Raw genomic sequence first — 13,134 nt, 5'->3', positions numbered from 1 at the left:
TGGAGGGTCATTCCTGTTCTGATTAAGTCCCAGTTTTAGGCAAACACTATGTCCCTGGATTTCAGGGATGTAGCTGTCTCAGTCTTCCTGCCCTCCTCTGAGCTACAACTCTGGGAAAGGTATAGACGTTTTGTTTTGTTTGTTTCACATCCCCCGCTACAATGGGTTTTCATCCCTTCCTGAAGGCAGTTCTCCCTATAGTTTAAAGCTTTGCTTCCATAGGAGAGATAGGGGAAGGGAATGTGAGTGTGTGAGTGAAATTTCTTGCCTTTGCTACAGTGGCTGCTGTTCCCTTGCATCACTGGCCTCAAGAGTTTCTACAACAAGAGCCTGAAAGTGAGAGAAATTCTATTCTATCTGTAGCCACCAGGCCCATGCTCTTCCTTACCAATCTGTTACCAAGCAAACAAATGCTAGCTTATCCTCTCTCCTTTTAGGCACATTTTTCTTTAGATTTTGGGCTAGTTGGTATTTCTGCTGTTTCAGCTATCTGGTTCAAGAAAAGTTGTAAATTTGTAATTTGTCTAGTTATTTTTTAAGAGTTGGCATAATACTTTCCAGCTTTGTACATCGTGGGCAAAAACTGGAGGTCCCAAACTTGATTTCAATAGTTTAGAAAAAAAAAAAAAGGAAAGAAAGACACAGAGAGAACATGTGAAAAAGAAAGAGCAAGAAAGGACAAATGTGGCAAAACATGAATAGTTGGTAAACCTAGAAGAAGTGACTATGGACACGCATAGCACTTATCTTTCCAATTCCCTGTGTTAACACATAAGAAGTGCTCAACTATTTTACATGTAATTAAGACATAATCTGTTGAGTGATAGTATTATGGTATTCTTATTAGTCCCCATCGAAATGTGTGAATCAATTTTTTTCCATCCTAGTCTGACATTGTCACCTTAAGATACCACTCTTGTTTATTCTATTTTAAAAATAGACTCTTACTAAATATTTGATTTACTTTTCTCTCAGCAATGTTTCAAATAAAATAGAAATGGTTTTGCATAGATTCATCACTTATTAAGGGAGTCATCTGATTGGAAAGGACATTAAATTTGGAATTAGGAAAAACAGGCTTAAGTGCCAGCTTATTCATTTAAGAAATATTTACGGGGATTTTACAGTATTCTATTGGTTGTTTTAGAGACTTGGAAGAAAACAGTAGTCTGCTGCCTACTAGCTCTTTGAACTAGCACAAATTTATAACTATCTTAAACCTCATCTCCATCCCTGTGAAGTATGGGTAATGATACCTACCTCACTTGTGAGGGTTAAATTCCCTGGTGTGCACTAACGTATTTTTGTGAATCATAAATAAATTACTGAAAAGCATATTATTATAATTCTCATCTAGTTGTTTATTTTTTCCACTTGTTAGAAGTATTCTTTTGATGCTTTCCTCCATGTTTCTGTAATGTCCTTGGCCTCTGTTTCCTACTTTATTTTATTACAACTGCTTATGATGTTATAGCCATTTACAACTTCATGTTAATCAAAACCATGAATTTCAGCAAAGGCAACAATCCCTGACCTTTTTCCCTTTGATCCTGGCATCTGAAACCTTTTTATACATTTTAATTCTCTTCCATTTTAATAGCTCTGTGAAGCAGTCCTATTTTCTTTGACTGATAAGATCATTGAAGGTGACCTGATTTTCTCCAGAGATGCGCAATGAATAAAACACATTCCCACACACACTCACTTACCCATATCCTACAAAAGGGGAGAAAAACTTGGAGCTGCTATTTCTCTGTGGAGGTCATATTAGGAGGAACTGACTTCTCAAATACTGTGATTATACACGCATCATCAAATCATGCAAGCTGCTTTACTGATCACTCCAAATCTTTGTTTATTTGAGATTTCATCTTGTTTTACAAAAAAAAAAAAAAAGGATCAGTTGTAAACAAAAAATTTTATAACAAGCAATATAGAGTTTATTTTCATTTTGTGTGTTTTTTTTAAAGTGCTCTGTTAATACAAACATCTAAACTTTTGGGCTACATCTTTTTGAGACACAAAGTTACACATATAGTTTAAAGCGTTTGTGTATATGAGTGTCTCCAGGTATTATGTTTATGCAGTTTTGAGTTTGCAAGGTGACATTTCTTGCTAGGTGTGTGCCTTGCACATAGGGTGCTCTATCCTTGTGATTTGTTTGTGTCATGTTAATGCCTCATGACTTAAACAACTAGGCTATTCATGGGTGTGGAAAATTGATATTTGAGAGCATTTTATTCTGCTCAGTCAGGCTTATTCTTTATAAAGAATCCAAACAGTAATAACATTTACAAAAGACTACTGAATAGAATATTTAATGTGTACCTATTCCACATATTTGTGCGGAATATTTCCACATACTCCCGAGCAAAACACCTTTTCTGCCCACCATCAGTCATCACCTCAACAATCCCACCAACATCACTCCTATCACCACAGCAATCTCTCCAGAAGATCATTTCCTTCTGCTGTTCAAAGCTTTAAACTTTCAACATACTCAGTAGATAGTGTATTATTTCAAGACATTTTAATATTCATGCTTTCTACTAGTATCTCTTCAACCATTTCCAGCTACTCTTCTAAGACCTTTACTAAGGAATGGTAGAAGAGTCAACTCGTTGTTTTATCCTGATACCCCAGAGAGACAAAACTAACTTAGCATTCCTATGTATGAACTTTTAGTAATTATATTTCCCCTATCAGGGTTAGAGACTGACAATGATCATCTTCCTTCTGCAGTCTTTAAGGAGGTACTTCAGTTAATAAACTTTCCCTGTAATTTGTTTCCAGAGTCCTGGATCAGTGAGTCATGGAATACAGGGTGTCCTGTTTTCTGAAGTCACTATAGAAATGAGTAGCTCATTTTGAACAAGTCTTGTTGATTTTTTTCTAATTCAAAATAGTACCATAAGCCTGAGCAAGGATGGCAAATATGTAGTTATAGTGAATATTCTCTTAGTTTAAAACACAGCATTAAGAGAAAGGCAAGCATCTTCTATTGCCATTTTCTCTGGCTTTTTTTTTTTTTTTTTGGTTTTTAGCCTTCAATAGTGTAACTCATATACAAAGTGTGTGTATATTTATATCATATATCACACATTTCATACGGGTAAAAGAAGAGAAAATTGATAAAATATGCCTGAATGCTTGTGGCATAAAATTATATTTCAGTTCTAGCTATAAAAGTGTAATCCAATTGAAATGTTTATCATGCACCTATGAATATTTTTTCTTGCATACATAATGGTGTTGCATGGACAATTTAATTTCTTCTTTTAAAACTAATCTTGGAGGAACTCATTCTATAGCTTTTCATAAGATACAACTAAAGATCAGCTCTATAGAGTCCAAGTTTAATGCATAAAATGTCTCAAATAATTATTTTATTTTATTTTAATTGTATTGTTTACATAATGTGCTGAAAAGCATTGGTATAATTTCACAGGCATGGTCTCTTTTTTCCCTCATGTGTGAGTTAAAGTTGTGATTTTTTAAAAGGCCAAGATGAAATACTCTATATTCACAGGCATAGAATTTAAAAGGCAACATATAATGCTGCTAACTTCACAATGAAATTTAGAGTTCTCAGAAAAATATAACCATTTTAATTAGCAATAATCGCGCCTCGGATAAACCTCATTGGCTACGATACTGCCACTGCGCAAAGCTACCATTTTAATATCAAGTTTGTCATCAGAAAAAAAGTAACTTAGTGAAATAAAAATCAGCTTAGAGAAAGTAAATGTAGCTGTGAGTCTGAAGATAAAATGTGATAAATTCTTCTATTCGAAGACAATTTCACTTATTTAAAGAGAAACCATGGCTTAAAATTTTTTATTGGTCAATTGGCAATTTTAAATGTGTGAAAAATATATAAGTGAAAATTTAAATTAAAAAAGAAGTGTGTTCATAAGAGGCTGGTATAACCAGGCTCTTGGTCATGATTATAAATATTTTTTCCTTCAGCATTAGTTAAGTATGAAACTCTTTCACAAGGGCCAATATTCTACTTATTGTACAGTATATAACCAGATTTCACATTTTTGTAATCCTCAGTGTCACTTATTTTTCAGGCATTCTGGACTCATTCCCATATTTTCATATAACATTATTATTTTTACTTTTTAATAAGAGGAATACCTCTTGGAATCAAAGCCCTAATTCTGTTTCTGGCTTCAGAGAGAACTGTTGTTTGAATCACCTTATTAATTTTCTTATGCTGCATTATAACATTGGTATAATAATATTATGCTACAAGAATGCCATAAACTTAGAGGCTTAAAACAACACACATCTATTATGTCACAGTTTCTGTGGGTCAGTAGTCTGGCTACAGCTCATCTGGGTTCTTTGCTTCAGGGTCTCATCTGAAAGTGGCAAACAAGGTATCAGCCATGACTGGGTTTTTATGTGAAAACCCAACTGGGAAAGGATCTGCTTTCAAAGTCATATGGTTGTTGACAGAATTCAATTTATTGAATATTGTTAGATTAAGAACTTCAGCTGCTCTCTGGCTATTGGCCAGAGGATGCCCTCAGTTCATTACCACATGGTCACCTCCATACAGCTGCTTACTTTGTTAAAGTGTGCAAATTGAGTATGCAATTGAGACAATTTTCTAGCAAAATGGAAGTTATAATCTTATGTACCTAATCATAGAAATGACATTTCATCCCCTTTGCTATATTCTACTGGTTAGAAGAAAATCACAGGTCAAACCAACACTTGAGGGCAGGGGATTACACAAGGGTGCCTAATACCAGGAGGCAGGGTCATTGGGGGTCGTTTTTAGAGTCTTCCCACCACACTTTTTCTGTTCTGTAATTGGCAGACAATTTTGCCAAAGGAATATTATAGAAGTGCAATAGAAGAGATAGTATATATCACTGAATGTAGGTCTAACCCAGAAATTTCAAGGAAGATGATACTTATACAGTAGATTAAAAAAAGTTTTATTATTAATTATTTGCTTTGACTGTTATCAAAAATTCTAATGCTCTTTAATTGAGAAGAATATGTTTTGAGATTAGTATACAGCATAAAGATGCCACCCTTTAACTTAATGGTGGAAATTTGTCTACGAAGTCAGATGTTTACGTGTAGGATAGTTACATATAGTTTATGTAACACTAATACCATATTTGAAGGAAACAAAGAAATTCATGTTAAAAAAAAAAAACAGAGAATTAGTTGCAAAATACCTAATATACCATAATATACAGATTTCACTGGAGTATAATGATGCCTCTCTGTATGAACATCTTCAAATAAGTAATGGCTTTTACACATGTCCTAGGAAATGATTAAATGATTAAACAGCTAACTGCAGACTGAATGAAACTTACATAGCCTAGGAATTAAGCATATGTGTGAACAGCAAGTCTCACGAAATTATGCATTTTCATTCCTGGTATTTTTCACTAGAAGTTCAAATTAGGGAATCACATGGGGATGTAAAATTAAAACTAATATATAAGAATTTGTTGGTTGTGTTTATAGCATTATGAACAACTAGTGCTTATTTTAGCATTACCTTAATATAACTTTGGTATGGATGAGAGGAAAGAGCAGCTCCCCTGGAGATGGTAAAAATAAAATGAAATAAAATATATACACACTTAAAGTATTAGCATCCATTAAGAGAAGTTAGAGAGTAAAGAATCATTCTTAAAATTTGTGGAATAATCATTGCTTGTTAAACCTTTATCTAATAAGTAATTTCAGATGATTCAGTAGTTAACAGAGCCATACGGGTACCTCAAAACCCCTTCTCCTTAAAATTACTGGGTTTAAAAAGCAGATCCATTATTTATTTTTTAATTTTGTATTTATTTGCTGTAGTTTTTACACTCAGGGATTCTTTTCTCTTCCACAATGAATATCATGTATTTAAAAATTTTTTATAAAACATGTGAGGAGAAAAAGAACAAAAAATTACGAAACAATCTTTTGGTGTCTAGAAGAGCTTTCACTATGCAAATGGATGAGCTAAAAGGATACTGGGAACCCCTTGGTTTTCCAGTCCACATTTTGATAACCACTGCATCAGAATAAAACCAAACAAGTATGAAATTCTCAGCCTATGTTTGGTATTGTTAAAGGCCAGTGAAAGTGCTAATATGTCCCATCCTGGCACATAGCCAGCTTCTGTAAATAGACTTCATGATACGAATGAATTAGTGCATGTAAAGCACTTACAACAGACACAATAAATATAGTCTGTTAGGAAAGCTATATATAGCATAGTAATTAAGAGCACAGCCTGAAGGCTGCATTGGTTCAAGTCCTTGCTCTGCCACTGTCCACTTGAATACATTACTTAATCTCTGTATCTCACTGTTCTTATCTGTAACATTGAGCTATTAATAATGACATCTCATGAAGTTTTATGAGGATTATATAAATTAATAAAACAGTGCCTTGTACAGATTATGAACTATGTAATGTTTTCTTCTTTATTATTGCTATTTTTTTAGTTCCTAGAGACAAATGTAATCTTATGAATAAATTTTAGGGCTTTGTTACTTTCATTCACTTAATAAATATTCATTGATTCATGTACCAAGTTCAAGGCACTACACCAAATAAGAAGACTTTAAAAGGAAAGAGGATGTGACTTTTGTGATGAAAATGTTAAATGTGTAATACAGAAGATAATATTTTTGCATATACGTTAGTAGTACATCAAAGAAAATGAAAGATAGTATAAGACAGTAAAATTTCAAAAAATAAGAAAAGTTATTGCTACGAATTTGTAAAAGACATCATTTTGAGCCAGACCCAGAAGGGTGTCAGCATTGAACCACAAAGATGGTCGATGTTACTAAAGGGTTACCTATCCTTTGAAAGGAGATTTGTAGATTTATGTTTATATATGAAAAGATCACATACCTGGAGACATTCATGTGAATGTAAACACGATTTTCACACGACTTCACAAACTCCAAATACGCTCCCCAAATTACCTAGGAGAGAAAATGACTTGTTTCATTTTGACCATTTTGAGAAATTTTCACAAAAATACCTATAATTTAGAATGACTTTAGAATGACCAAAATATCGAGTCCTGTGGACTGACTGGCAAAATAAAATCCAAATGCAAGTCATTTAGCTACTCTGCTTTCCGCTTAGGTGTTTTTCTTTCTTTAACATTTCCTATGAGTTAGGGCTCTTTCATCTTTTATTTGCACCATGAAAAGCTACATGGGCATCTCTTAAGTCCTAATTTAGCTGTCTGTTTGGAAAAGACAACCTGAACGTGGCTGTGGTGAGGAGTGCTGGTCCATGTGGTTGGCTGGAGACCTTTTATAGCTGGAGACCCTTTTACAGTGGTGAAATGTCTGCCACACTCAGCAGAAGTCCCTCAGTTGTACTCTTATTTTTTTTTAATAAACAGGGGGAAAAAGAGGTATGATAAGTTGCCCTTTTCAGTATGATTTCTCCCCATTCTCCCTGCCCAAATACAGATATAAAAGAAATCTTGTCATCTATAAAGATCTATTTCATGTTGCCTAAGAGGAAAAGAGAAGAAGTTGAGGAGTGAAGCCAATTAGGGGAAATGGGGGAGTAATGAGGTAAGGCCAGTGTGTCCTCATCAATGCCCCTAATGTGAGGATTTTTACCTATTTTATCCGCACAGAATGACTTGCAAAAGCCTTTGTTGTTTACAATTCATAGGCTTCCCACTGATCAATTCCTATGGTAGATTGCCCCCTGAAGTGAAAACCTTCCATTGGGAACTAAGCAAGCTCAAAAAACTGCCTGATGTGTAATAAAGCACTTTTTTGCTAACCAACATCAGTTCCATCTATACATACCACTTTTTTTCTTTCTTACACCTTCACCCCCTGCCTCACATTCCTTTGAGCTGTACAGAAGCCAGTGAGGATGAAATAATTAGAATGTGTGTCTGCTGCACAAAAGTCATTCTCCATGGGCACAGTTTTCATTTGATCTTTTATAGAAAGCATAGTGTGTTTATACACACATCCATAAGCCGGTACTAGATATATGGAATTTGGAACCACATTGTACATTTAGTTTTTCTGTAGTCTCTGAGGACTTGGTTTTGGTTAAAAAAACAAATTATTAGAAGTTTTTAAAATAGTTTTTGTTCCAAAGAGACCAAAAATAAAACAAATGAGAAATGACTATACACTATAATCTCAAAAATGAATATTGTCAATGACCAAGATAAAAAATGGCCCAAAATATAGTGAAAAAATTCTCAGTTTTTAAATATAGGAAAAGGGAACATTCTGTTACCTCCTGGAGAACACTGGGCTTCCTCCCAAGTCTCCACTGAAAAATATGATGTGAAATTGCTGCTACTGTCTTTCTGTTAAAAATCTTCCAATTCAGTTTTCGTGTATTGACCCAATTCCCTGGTACTTAAGGCTGTTTTTGTTTTTGTTTTCTGTACATGTGTGATTGCTTATCTGTCTTGAATAGCCTTGAGTTACTTCATTTGATAGTATCACAGATCTGGCAGGATCTTTGCCTTTGGCATGTAGATGTCCACAGGTGATGTGGGAAGAGGTTGAAAAGGCATTTGCTGAAAAAGACAAGACTCAGCATGGGCTGAGTGCCATCGATCCAGGGGTAGCTAGAGTTGATATATTATACCAGAATCTATGATACCCACCAATGATTTCAGAACAGTCTTATGACCCACACTTATGATTTTTGCTGTCATAAGAAACAAACTGTATCTAAATCACAGTTTCCTATGAACTCTTTCCTCCCCCTCCCCTAAGATACACACACACACACACACACACACACACACACAAGCAATCTCATGTTTCAACATCTTTCACTAAGGTTATCACTGTCTACCTTGTTTTGTATAAATGTATGTACAGGCATCATCTAGCAGCATTACATCTGGTAACCTCTAAGTTCTTTAAGGTCAGGACTTGTCCAGTTCATTTCTGCATCCCTGAAAGTGCCTACCACACTGGCACACGTAGTATTTGTTTAAGGACTGGATATATGAAATAATCTGTGTAACGATTTGACTGCTAGAGCCAGGAAATTCAGATTATCTAAACCTGAACTGGTGGTACATTGTCTCCTATATTAACTCCTACCAATTAGCACAGATACCTGCATCTAGCACTGACTGACTGCAGTGAGAAGCCTTTTGAGGCTGCCTCTGAACTCAATGGGAAAGAATTCCGCGATTGAAAGATAATGTCTGTCAAGCCAAGAGAATACAAAGAAGGCCACACCTCTGCCATAAAGTTACCCCCAGGATATGTTCCACCCTCTCACTTTACAGGTAAACAAACCGGGCTTCCGAGTATTAACACATTTTATTACATGTCACACAATGAGTGGCAAAATTGTGATACAAACTCATATTCTCAGGCTCATCTATATCACAATATCTCTTCTCACACTATGCTAACTTTAGGTGTCTTCTTTTGAGACTTTCTTGCTTTTTCTATCATAGGTTTGTAATCCTTGGAGGATTACAAACAGGCTTTAGGGAATATGCACCGGTGAGTTGTTTGGCAGGTGATGAACTAAATCACAACTGAACAAATCCAGAGTGGCTGTTTACAAAATGGATGCATTCCAGAGCAATGTTTAAATAATGTTTAGAAATTCAGGAAATTCCTGATTACATCTCTAGTAGAGCAAAATCTAAGCTGTAAGAGAAAGCAGAGTGGCATAGGGAATACTCCTCAGAGAGCACAGCTTGAGGGAGAGTTGGCATGAACTATTTATAAAATACGCTCTAGTCCAACCATAAGACACCAGTTCCCTCTGGTGCTGGATTAACTACAAGAGAAGAGACTCCCTACTCTTGTCCTACCACTCAGATTCTGGGGTCAGTCTGCCCAATGCCATTTATCATTATCCATCACTTTTCTTAACTTTCTTCTATTATTTTAAAAAAATATGTAATATTACTTTCACTTCATTATTTTCAACCATCTCAGAGCAAGGTTATTAATACATTCTCAGTGTGAGGAAAGAAAGTTACCATTAAGTCATAATTTTTGAAAAAGCACTATTCTTCAGAATTCATATTTTCATCAAACAGCAGGCAATCAGAGCATCATTTTGACTTCTAATCTAGTTTGCTGGCATGCTCTGTAGTAGCATACTGTGCATCCCAAATAACTCTTCAATCTACTGCCTCCTCTTGATACTTTCAGATCACGGCCCCATTACCTTTTTTTTTTTATATGTCTCATATTTTCATAATGGACAAACTCATCTAAAAGATCCTTATAGGATAATATCCAAAATCCTTGCATGGCTGAAAAGCCTTCCCTGATTCGTTCCCCTAGGGAACAAATTCCCACTTTTACCAAACACAACCACTATAAAGAAAGCTTCAAAACTTCCCTCAAATAATAAAGCTTGCTTTCTGTCTCTATCCTCATTTAGACAGTTTGGAACCATTCTCTCTTCAATGTGTTCATTATTGCTTCCTCTGCTTAGCTTACCCACAGAGTCATTAAGTTAGCCCAGGTATGCGAACAACTAACAAATTATGTATACCTGACACGTCAAGTGCATAAAAATATATGGTCAAGATCACAAGAATTACTTAATAAACCCAATCAGCTCCTCCCCTCTTTTTTGTAGATTTGTATTTTATATGTACATTAATTTGCCTGAAGTTGCTGTACTGACTTAATGGAATACCATTGCCCCCTGCTGGCCATACTGAGACATTAAAATTCTGCCATTTAACCAAATTAAAGAGATTAGAACAATCAGGTTTGGCTGTGCTATTGTCATAACTAACTTTTACATATTTAAATGTAGAGTGGCCAGTGTGATTCAAGTTGCCATTTAATGACTCATCATACATAATTAAAGTAGCCTAGGCTAACCTACAATGACTGAATGGAAGTAATATGCTTTGGTTATCAAGAGTACAGATTTTGACACAGAGCCTCAAGGTTTATTAGCTTTACCATTTTTAGCTCTGTAACCTTGGGTAGGTCACTTAACCTGTTAAGACACACATTGTTCAAAAAGGTAAAAATGGATTTTTAGCAGCAACTTCTTCATAGGGTTGGTATAACCAATCAATGGAATAAGAAATTTGAAATGTCAATACAGTACCTAGCACATGGTGAGCAATCCGTGCATGTTCTTGGATACTTTTTCCTCTAGTGCTGCTCTTTCAGCTGAATATCTGTAAAGTCAATTTTATCTCTAGGCCAACTCTTCAATTTACAAATATGTGATTTTCCAGGGCAGTTTCATCTGTTATATAAAGTACAATAAGCTTATGGTTAGTGCTCTATTTGTTCAACCTCAGTTATACATGAGGCAGTCAACCCTGCAAACCCCAGATTTAAATCATTATTCAGTCTTCTCACAGCACTCATTTTAAAAATTAAAATATATTTAATACTCAATAAAATACAATGATCTTGAGTTCAGTTTAATGAGTTTTAATAGTTGTAGTCGCCATATAATCACCACTCAAAACAAGATATAGAACATTTCCATTATCCCAGGTAGTTTCTCATGTCTTTTTTCAATAGAAAAAGAAAAAAAAATGGAATGTCTCAAAAAAATTTGTGTGATTCTTATGCAGGTTCTATGCTAATCTTCCTTTTATCAGGCCAGTTTTACCTCATTTTGCCAAACTGGGCACTACCCATTGCATTTCCGATTACCTCCCTTATTCTCTCAGATTCAGTAGAAATTATAAAAAAGAGAAAGAGCAATTAACCCAGAAATACTCTTGAGCCAATTTAAAATCAGCAAACTCTTGGTGAGCCTGGAGTTCCTCCCCCACTGCCAGCCACTTAAAAGCACAAACCTCTATTTTACAAGGTGTCTTTATAACATTATTGATATTTTAGAGGGAGAGGATAGGAAATCTTTTAGAGAAATGGTGGTGCCCAAGCAGAGAATCATGCAGTTTCTAGTCATCACCCTTTAGAGTCTGATTCTCAGCTCTGTGGTGTTGGAGACTGGGTTTCCTTAGCACAGAGTTGATCAGGTCTTATGGACAAACCCTTGCTGAGCAGATTTATAAGACTTTATATATAAATCAGAAAAAAGTTTATATTAATATATTAGAACATTAATAATATATTATTATAATGGATTGCTTTTCATTTATCAGAATATTTACATTTATTATCTAGGATACTCTCTTCCATTTTTTCTCAACTTTTATTTTATTTTCACTTTCTTTTTGCCACAAAGGGGCCCACTTAGTTCCTCACCCATGAAGTTTTAATACTATATATATTCTTTATATTTATTTATATAATATATGTAGTGCTGTGCTTTATACATAAAAAGTAATATTCTTTTCCCATCCTCTTCACCCCTTGGAACTAATTTTCACCTCCTTGTGGGTGATATTGTCCCATTGAGGGTATATACCCTATTTCTTGTTCTCTGCTACCTGACAGTATGCATTATTGAATAATCATGTCATCTCTTTTTCTGTATTTCTGTTACTTTGCCATCTGGTGCCTTGCTGACCCTGGAGGGTCTGACCCTCCCAGGGCTAGCCATTTTTTAGAGACATCATTGAGCTGTTTTTCATATGCAAACCAACCTATCAGAGTCCGTACCCCAAACCACCTCTTTTGTTTGGGATCTTATACTCTGGGCCACTATTGCCCAGCCCTAATCACCTCAGGGGCAGTTATCAGACACCTAGAAACAGACCCTGCACCCCAGAGGCTGCTGGAATTATTCAAACTAGTCAATCCTAAGCCTTATTATCCTGCCTTCCCTGTTTCTTCCTATGGAAAACACAATAGAAGATGTTGCCTATATTTTCCTCCACTTCTTCTGCCTCCTGACTGACCCTGGTGCTGCCCTGTGTAGCCCTGCATGGCATCGAGTGTTCCCTTCTCTTGGGAACTATAACAAACTATCTTTTTAATGGCAGCCATCCCCTAAATCTGTTGTCCTTACTACATCTGAATAATAATAAAACCTACATTTTAAAACAATTAAATATCAAGAAGTTGGTTGGGGCTTCCTAGGTGACTCAGTGGTTAAGAATCTGCCTGCCAATGCAGGAGACATGGGTTCGATCCCTGCTCCAGGAAGATCCCACATGATGCGGAGCAGCTAAGCCCTTGCGCCACAACTATTGAGCCTGTGCTCTAGAGCCTGTGAGCCACA

General features: G+C 35.6%; 1 protein-coding gene, 1 non-coding gene and 1 pseudogene across 2 annotated transcripts in view; 1 reads left to right on the top strand and 2 right to left on the bottom strand.

The window, feature by feature from the left end:
- The window catches only part of CNTN6 (contactin 6), a 281,470-nt gene that overhangs the window by 75,180 nt on the left and 193,156 nt on the right, over positions 1 to 13,134 (top strand). The window lies entirely within an intron of this gene.
- On the bottom strand, positions 3,516 to 3,672 carry LOC130835415 (U4 spliceosomal RNA; annotated as a pseudogene).
- On the bottom strand, positions 11,531 to 11,636 carry LOC130835450 (U6 spliceosomal RNA). The gene has a single exon (XR_009048933.1). It is a non-coding gene; the product is annotated as a U6 spliceosomal RNA (small nuclear RNA).

The sequence above is a fragment of the Hippopotamus amphibius genome, chromosome 13, assembly GCF_030028045.1.
Source record: "Hippopotamus amphibius kiboko isolate mHipAmp2 chromosome 13, mHipAmp2.hap2, whole genome shotgun sequence".
NCBI classification, from domain to species: Eukaryota; Metazoa; Chordata; class Mammalia; order Artiodactyla; family Hippopotamidae; genus Hippopotamus; species Hippopotamus amphibius.
Note: the sequence above shows the minus strand (reverse complement) of the source record. Positions and strands in the feature narration are given on the sequence as shown.